This window comes from Scleropages formosus, chromosome 8 (assembly GCF_900964775.1).
Source record: "Scleropages formosus chromosome 8, fSclFor1.1, whole genome shotgun sequence".
Lineage (NCBI taxonomy): Eukaryota > Metazoa > Chordata > Actinopteri > Osteoglossiformes > Osteoglossidae > Scleropages > Scleropages formosus.
Genome location: NC_041813.1, coordinates 7,721,801 through 7,731,162, shown reverse-complemented (window position 1 = coordinate 7,731,162; position 9,362 = coordinate 7,721,801). Strand labels below are relative to the sequence as shown.

General features: G+C 44.9%; 1 protein-coding gene across 2 annotated transcripts in view; it reads left to right on the top strand.

Moving 5' to 3' along the window:
• Window positions 1–5,652: 5,652 nt before the first annotated feature.
• The window catches only part of cul9 (cullin 9), a 34,348-nt gene continuing 30,638 nt past the window's right edge, over window positions 5,653–9,362 (top strand). For both annotated transcript variants that reach the window (XM_018725003.2, XM_018725002.2), the window contains exon 1: window positions 5,653–5,812. The gene's annotated coding sequence lies outside the window, so the exon portion shown is untranslated. The remainder of the gene's footprint in view (window positions 5,813–9,362) is intronic.

The window sequence follows — 9,362 nt, the reverse complement described above, 5'->3', positions numbered from 1 at the left end:
CTACCCCCCAAATGGTCAGGTTCCTGTTACCTCTCTTATGTTGTTCCCCATATTACGATGTTGTCCTAACACCCACGCCATCTTGATTATCACCTCCCTCCAAGGGGTCTTCGTCCGAGTCGTGAAGTTGATCATTCCGTAACGGGTCACAAGCATGAAATTGACATCAAGGATGGTTAGGTGTTGGGGTGTCTTCCCTCCATATGGTACTGGAAAGGTTGGCCAACGGATCCGTTCCCTTGCCTGCGCCCTTGAACGCCTCGCGAAGGACATCATGGACAACCTGAAGGACGTAAGTGCCAAGATGTCAATGCCTTCCCACAGTTTCCATGCAGGATTTTCAGGCCCTGGACTAGTTGCTGCTCTGATTGGGATGTGTGCTGCTGTGGGATCTGAAGACTGCACCGGCATCCTGGACAACTCTGAGCACGTTAACTCCTTGGCTGATGACATCAGAGAGACCGGCACACAATTCCATGATTTTCACAAGTCTAAGGATGGTGAACTGATCGGTTGGCTTAGCTTTACTCTGGGATCCTTGGGAAAATGGGTCATAAAAAGTTCACGCTGCTCCGAGTTGTTGCTATCTTCCTTGATGTAGTGTGCGTAAAGCTTTGTGTTTCTCAGGTGTGTCCCGTTACGGGTGTGTATGTTCAAACTGCTCAATCTTCTCCCCACGAAGATGATGTGTACTTGTAACCATGTTTTGAGGAAAATTCTGTGGAATGTGAATGACTTTTGTGTGTTCTTTACACACCTTCTTTTGACATACTTGTAATACAGTATCACCCACCTCTCTTCCTCCCTTGAATTGCCTTGAAAACCAACCGAGTGGTCGCCGTAGGTCGGGTTTGACTCAGCACCTTGAACGCATGCAGTGCAGCATCGCACATCCTCAGCCTTTTCCTTATTTAAATATTACCTCTTTTTCATCGCAAAGTATTTTTCCGGTTTACGAAGTTCTTCGAAGCGCTGCGTCACCTGTCACGAGGTAGGTGTTCATGTGACAGCTGTCTGCAGATCCCGCACAGCCTTCACCCTGCATAGATTGCATTCTCGACTGCTTTGTTCCTTTGCTGAAGCATTCATAGGTAGGATGAGATAAAAGCAGTACAAAGGTCTCTCTGTTCCACTGCATCACAATATGCATCAGACACAACTGAGAAAACTGCAGAGATCATTGATTTATCACTTTTTTCCAGATATTGTTAAAAACCTTGGGAAATACACACACACACACACTGTCGGAACCGCTTGTCCCATATGGGGTCGCGGGGAACCGGAGCCTACCCGGTAACACAGGGTGTATGGCCAGAAGGGGAGGGGACACATCCAGGACGGGACGCCAGTCCGTCGCAAGGCACCCCAAGCGGGACCCGAACCCCAGACCCACCCGAGAGCAGGACCCGGTCCAACCCACTGCGCCACCGTGCCCCCTTGGGAAATACATATATGTAAATAGGGAAATCTCTGCAACACACACACACAACTTCTGCTATGTACATACTAAAAGAACATCAATCTTAACACCAGTAGCGTGGTGCAGCGAGTAGCGCTGCTGTCTCACAATGCCTTGGTGGTGTAAGAGGACATAGGTTTGATCCCCACTTGGTCTGTGGGAAGTTTGCATGTTCTCCCTGTGTCTGTGTGGGTTTCCTTCTACAGTCCAAAGACATACTGTTCAGGTTCACCCCTAGTATGTGAGTGACAGAGAGAGAGTGTGTTCCACTGATGTGTGGATGAGAGACCTGTTCTAAGTAGCGTATCTAGCAGTGTAAGTCACCGCTGTGAATAAGGTGTGTGGGCTCGTAACACTACGGAGAGTTCATTGGAAGTCAGTCATTATCTGCAACAGCTTGTACCGAGTGGGGTCATGGTGAGCCAGAGCCTAACCTGGCAACACAGGGTGCAAGGCCTAAGGGGGAGGGAACACACCCTGGAGGGGACACCAGTTAGTCACAAGGCACCCCAAGCAGGACTTGAACCCTAGACCCACCACACAGCAGGCACAGCCCAAGCCCACTGCACTGCCATCTCCCCCCTCATTGGAAGTCATTTTGAAGAAAAGCCTCTGCTAAATAAACAAATTTAAGTGTAAATCGTTACTAAAGGCCAACCCATCACTGCTATCTACTGCTGTTTGCTACAAGGTGAATAAAGCACCCCAATCTCTGTCTTTATTCTAGTGTGAGGCGACATTTTTCTCCATTAAAGTGAGCAGGCAGCAGAGTTGAAATGGGATAAACAGGGTTGCACCATCTGAACTGACTGATCTTTTCCAGTTATTCCTCGTTCGGATGTTGTTTCTTTGCGGCTGTATTTTCTTACAGCACAGTCAGATAGTGTACTGGTTCTTCTTAATGACTTGTAACCTACAGGTTGTCTGTTCAGATCCCCATCCTCCTGCTAGGGTATTACCTTTGAGGAAAAAATGTTTTCTTAACTTCTTTAAGTATGCTATTGATCAGAATGGCAAAGCATGATGCATCACTCGTTTTTATATCATTTCTAGCACCTCATGGTCTTAATTTTGTATGGATTTCATTAGTTGGACAGCATCTAATTTTATTTGCTCAGTAGATTTAATTTAATTCATTGATGAGTTAAAACTATATATTATGGATGATTCCTTGTGGTTCATAACATTAAAGCCTAATTTGAATCAAAGCAACTTCAGTGCCTGGAGCAGTTTTTTGACCTAATACTTGTTTTTAGTAAATTTTTGCATAAGTACTTTAATTTTTTGTTTTTTTTTCTTTCCCCCCAGGTAACAGTATTTTTACTTGAGTACTCTGTTTGGCTACTATACCCAACTTCGCATCACACAATTTGTCATGATGACCTTTGTGTTTCTTATTAGACTCAATTTTGTTTGCTCCTGCATGTATACTAGCAAGATTGGTGGTACGGGACACACAAACTTTGTTTTGTCAATTGTTCTTCTATATCTAAAGTCCTTTGTCTGTTTTGACATGTACTTTTGTTTACTGTGAGTTGGAGAAAAGCATTTGCTAAATGAATCAGTGAAAACTATGCTTTTATATATAGAAACTTTAACAGAAAAACTTTTTTCTTTGGTTAACAAAAACCTGGTGAAATGTTGCTTGAAGCCATGTGAACTTCTTGATGACAAGATTTACCTTCACTTTTACTGTAGTTCAACTTTTATTTGTTTCATACACAACCATACTTAGTACGACGTACAGCGAAATGCTTTTCCGACTGTTCACAATAGACCGACAGTAGAGATAATATAAAAAAGGCAATACAAATAAAGTAGAAATTACAAACATATTGCAGAAGTATGAAGAATATATAATGATGAAAATACACACATTGTCTGAAACCAGTTGTCCCAAGCAGGGTCGCAGGGAGCCGGAGCCTAACCCGGTAACACAGGGCATAAGGCTGGAGGGGGAGGGGACACACCCAGGACAGGACACCAGTCCATCACAAGGCACCTCAAGTGGGACTCGAACCCCAAACCCAGCGGACAGCAGGACCCGGTCAAACCCGCTGTGCCACCACACCCCCTGCTATGATGAAAATAGGATTGAACAAATAATAAAATAAATGAATAAGATAAAAATATGTGGAGTCCAATATTAAAGGTTAAATAAAAAAAGTGCAATGTTGTGCGGAAAAAAATTTGTGCGATATTCGACTCAGATGGTGCTCCTTGTGCTTACAGTCCAGTCTCGACTGCATGGTGTGATTCTGGTTAAGAGCCCGAATGGCCTGCGGGAAGAAGCTCCTCCTCATTCTCTCTGCGTTGGCCTTCAGGGAGAAAAACGCTTCCCTGACCACAGCGGGAGAGAAAAGTCCATTGTTCGGGTGGCTGAGGTCTTTCGCTGTCTTTCTGGCGTTGGTCCAGCACCGTTCGCTGTAAATAGACTGCAGGTCAGGGAGCTCAGTTCGGATACCTGTACCTCTATTATGAACGACACAAAAATAAGGTTGGATCCATTTCTTCCTTTTCCTTCAAACTTGCTACGATGTACCGACACCTGATGTCAAAATGACAGTTAAATTCTACACAGTCCCAGGGTGAGAAATAATTAAGTACTCACTGAATGAGTTCCAATCAAACAAAGTGAAGAAAAATCACATATTGCACTCGGCGAGCGTAAACTGTGAACGAATAGTATTGTACCTCTTTTATGTTTATGTATATTTTTGCGAAGGCTTTGAAGAATAAATTCTCATCGTGTGAAAATCCTGCATCTCCGTTACATTACACATGAGAGATGCTGTGGCACAGATTGTCAAAATGCTGGGAGGGTATGTCTGTCTATTATGTGACATTAAATTTTATTGTAGGGGGTGCCGTGGCGCAGTGGGTTGGTCCTGGTCCTGGTCCTGCTCTTCGGTGGCTTTGGGGTTCGAGTCCCGCTTGGGGTGCCTTGCGATGGACTGGCGTCCCACCCTGGGTGTGTCCCCTCCCCCTCCAGCCTTACGCCCTGTGTGCCGGGTTAGGCTCCGGTTCCCCGTGTCGCGTATGGGGTGAGTGGTTTGGACGGACACTTTATTGTACTTGAAATAACCAGTCGGTAAGAAAACAGCAAAAATCACATTTGTCAGCAAACGCAGTTATAGGGCGCAATCCCGCTGTTCAGCACAACTTTTTTTCCCCCCCTCATAGCTCTAAATTATACAGTTGTCAGAACACTGTACTTTATTTATACATCAAATCTAAATGGATTTACACTGATTTTACAGATTTTTGCTTAGTCCTCTTAGCTGCAGGTCATTTCTCTCTGCATTTGCTTTGCTCTACAACACATTTCTTGTAATCGAAGCCAGTCACATTGTTGTTGAAGGTCCCATGGCAACAGCTGGATGTGTATACCATACATCCTACAGTGCAGAGTATGAAAGGCCTAGAAATGGACACCGCTGAGTGTCTGTTTACTTTTCCCTGGACCGACTGATGACTCTAGAACAAAGAGGAATCAGTTTCTTATCATTCTGTGAGCTGCCCAGTAACAAGTACAGCCGTTGACTGTGCGCTAAACATAAGGTACAGTGAGCGATGCTGTTCCATTAAGTGCTGCGAATTTAAATTTCTGTTGGAACCCGAGTACAAAGGTCTAAGGGGACACATTTTATCACTGAACATGTCTAGTGAAGAAACACCTCTTTTGGCAACGATTAAGTGGGGGGTGATCCAATTAATATCACAGAAAGTGTTGTCTCCGTAAAGTTTACAAGTGTATTCAGAATTAAGGCGGTGACCGTTTGAATGGTTCTCACCTAATGAACCAAAATAGAAAGTAGTATGTATTTCAGTTTATTTTCTTTATAAGAACTGGACAATATCCTAACGAAGAATGATTTTTTTCTTATCGTTTCTCATTATTGTTTGTTAGCTGTTGTAAATCTAGGTGAATCGTGTATCTGAATTAAAGGAAATAAAGGGATAATTGTGCAGTTGCGCTCGTGCGGTGGTTTAAAAAACGTCTTCATGATTTCGCTGCCCCTGTTTTTATTCCTTAGACTGTAATAAAATAAGACGCGGGCCGGTTCTCGAGGACGTCGTTCGCGACTCCCGTCGGATCGCATCGTGTTTGGTGCAGTTCGGCCTCCGCGCCGACAGGAGGCAGTAACTCGCGCGGGATCAGGATCGCGCGCCACAAGTTGTACTAAAGAGAAAGAGCGCGAGCGAAGGGGGGGGAAATCCATTTACTCAGTATAGTGCCCAGCGGTACCGAACACGCCTCCAGGCTGGGAAACGACAGTTTGCGACGGAGAAGGAAACTCCATCAGCTGAGGGGGAAAGCAGAGAAGAAGGGGAGACCCTGCGACGCTAGAGGTGGGTGAGGCGCGGCGCGGAGCTGCGCGTTCGGCCCTGTGCGACGCTCTAGGCCCCGGACATTCTCCCGCGTCCCGTCCGCCCTATGGCTCACGGGAAGGGGGGCGGCAGGGCGCCGGGCCGGGCCGGGCCGGGGCCGGGAGCCGGGGGCCGGGATGGGGTGAGATAGGGTGAGGTGCGGTGAACCGTGACAGGTCCAGGAGGAGGCCGTGCGTGTCGGGGCCAGTTCATCGCTTTAAAAACACGGAAGGAAGGAATCGTTAGTGACCCGGCGGCCGCGGTGTGTGTGTGTGTGTGTGTGTGTGTGTGTGTGTGGCGAACGAAGGAAGCGGCACCACTGTGAGACTGTGTGTCTCAGGCGACTGATCTGATGCAATACGAACGCATTTCATTTGATTTGAGTGCGGAGTAACGACGCTAAGCGAGTCAGATAGACACACTGATAGATATGATGATAGGTGGGCGCTTCACACATGTCATGTGTGTTTCGTGGTGTCAGCATCATCATCACGATCATCATCATCATCATGTGTGTTCAGGATTCAGCCGTCATCACGCTCTGATCATGGATCATGACATGTGCTGCTGGTGATTGAGCCCATAATGTTGTAGGCGTGAGTTCAGTCCGAGTTGCTGCAGGGTCATTCAGGGTCGAGTCATTTCACGTGCGTGTGAATGATAATTTACTGTGCTGAGGATGATGATGGTGCTGATGCTGACGATGATGAGCATGATGGACTCGCTCGTTGCCCTGCGGTGACAGGCACAGTAGGTGCTGTAACCTCGCACCCCAGATAGATTGTCGTCTATAGCCACATGTCAGTCACCGCCTCCGTATACTTTTCACCCATCTGTGACACACTTACTCTGTGCTCATTCTGTGGTGTCACATCCCGTAACATCTCCATGAACAGCGAGATTCTGGATCTGCTGTGCGTCCCTGACTCTGCTTAATGACCCGTTTCATCCCCGGTTCTTTCTCTGGTTTTGGGGGGGTCTTCACTAACCCTAATGTCCAGTTCAGTGTTCCCGCGTTCAATTCAATTTAACATGGGGGCGGTGTGTGGTGGCGCAGCAGGTTCAGCTGGTGCCCGCTGTGTGGTGGGTCTGGGGTTCGAGCCCTGCTTGGGGTGCCTTGCGATGGACAGGCATCCCGTCCGGGGTGTGTTCCCTCCTCCTTCAGCCTTGCGCCCCGTGTTGCCGGGTAAGGCTCCCGCTCGGGACACGTGGTTGTTGACGACGGATGGATCCTCTTCTCGCACAGAACGCTGAAAAAAGGCATATGACAAAGAAACAAACAAGACAGTTTATTATTGACTAAATTACATTATCCATGCCGTTAAAGCTGTAAGTGTGCCTACGGGCCACGGAAGAAAGGAAACAAAAAAACTTCCAAATGAAAGTGAAGGGAGGAGGAAAAAAAACCTCTGCGGGTCCAAATGCCAGTGGCTGCCCACCCATCCTGGGCATACTAGATTAAGAAAACTTTGTCAATTTACAATTTATAACAACAAGATGAGCGTTAACTTGATGTCCCAGTTCAGAAAGTCAGATCATCGTATATGAATCTCTCATGAAATTGTCCTGTCTTTTGTTTTACCTTATAAATCTGTCTGTTGTAACATTACAAATGAAGTATCAGAGGAGTTTGTTTTCACCCATCAGGTCCTCATGTGACACAATAGTGGTGAAAATACATCTGAAAGCTTGACCAGCTCTGTTTTTTTTTTTTTTTTTTTTTAAATATATTTTTGCACTGTTGCAGATTTTTTTAGTATCTGGGGCCCCCTAGATTGATCACTGCTGATCATTTTCATTTCCACGTTGCCAGTTGCACATTCTTTTGGCATGTTCCATAGTTGGGCTTTAAAGAATCTGTCCAGATACAAAGTCATGTTTCCATCTGAGTTGGAAAGAGGGAAGGTGGACCTTAGACTTTAATTCCTTGACCCATGTGTTGGGTCGGGTTTGAACAGTAATAATGTGCCGTTTCAAAGGAAATATTTTGAAGTGCAGTGACGTTACTTTCTGTTCGTAGTAAGCTGAAGATCCGGAGTGAAATGGGAGCTGTTTCATTTTAACAGAAATATCCTTGGATTGGCAGTTAGACAACGAGGAAGCATTTCTTTGAGCATTGTTTGAAAATTTTTTATTTATTTTTTTTTTTTTTTTGCAAGAAAGTTTTCCGAAAACATGTGGAAGCATTGTGGTTATTTGTCAGCAGTGAAACTGTTGTTTTATGTTTTTTTTTTTTTTTTTTTTTTTTTTTCCCCTGTGTTTAAAATATGTTACCGTGTTTGAAATTGGAGCTCTTTTAGCGGTGCTGCTTTAGATGCTGAAATTTTCCGTTGTTTGGAAGTTGCTTTGTTTTCGCTCGAATGGTCCGGCAACGGTCCAGCTATCTTTAACCGACGCTGAATAAGTCTGAAAATTTTGTATTAACGTACCAGGCTTTAAAAGTTGTAGTTTTGTAGTTGTTTTGGGTTTATTGTTAAGTATCCTCAGCTTAGGAGTAATCATTTTCATAACCTTCTCTTGTATTGCACTATGTCTCTGTGTGTTGTGCTGATCCTTCACAATATGCCTATTTCGCAACAGTTCTGTGTGTTTCTGGGGTGTTCACGTTGCATGGTTTTGCCTGTTGAGTATTTACATAATTATGGCAGTTACGTTGAGCATAGATATGTTTGACAGCGAAGGTGATTAAAATCCTTTCAGTTTTGCCCTCCTACGATTTGCAACATTCTGGCTGTCATTATAACCAAAAATGATTTTTTTTTTCTTTTTTTTTTCTTTTTTTAGTTAATGGCGATGTCCACAGCGTTGAGTTACTGATGAGCATGAAATAAATGGCTTTTAAAGTAGCCACTAGCAAGAAGTGGGCAGTGAATCAGCACGATTCTCAGAGCGGTGAAGTGCCATCGATGGCCCCAGACAGTCGCGTCGCCCGTGGGAATAATTCGCTCAAGGGGGGGGGGATGGCATACCTGGTGTATCCAATCTCAGTTTCCATGCTGACAGGCTATGACTGCCTTTCTTTTTAGTTCTAAATTTAACTTAACAAATATTAAGCCATGTCATAGTAGGAAAAATCATTTAATAGGTAAAATCTGTTACCGCATCCTTAATTTTCACCATCGCAGCCAATGAGAATGTCGTCTTACCTGAAAGTGTCATCTGATCTCACACACGCACACAGAGTCTGAAACCATTTGTCCCAAGCAGGGTCACGGCTCTTATCACATATCCCCACTAAAATTGAAAAACAAACTGAACTTTCAGACGAGAAAAATAACTGAATAGACAGCCTCTTGCGATCAGCTATGTATAACCAGACGTGTGATTTCTCCTCCCCCTCCATTCCCCACCTTTGTGTGTTATTTTGTAATAACGCTGCGCTCTCCCCGAAGTCAAAAGATATGGTGAGAACTGGCAAAGGTCAAAAGGATTTCACATTCCTGTTGTCTTTTAGTTATTAAAGGGTTAGTTCAGCAACCGATAGTCTGCAGTCATACAAGATCTGCCATCTGCTTCCAAGTTGATATCAGTT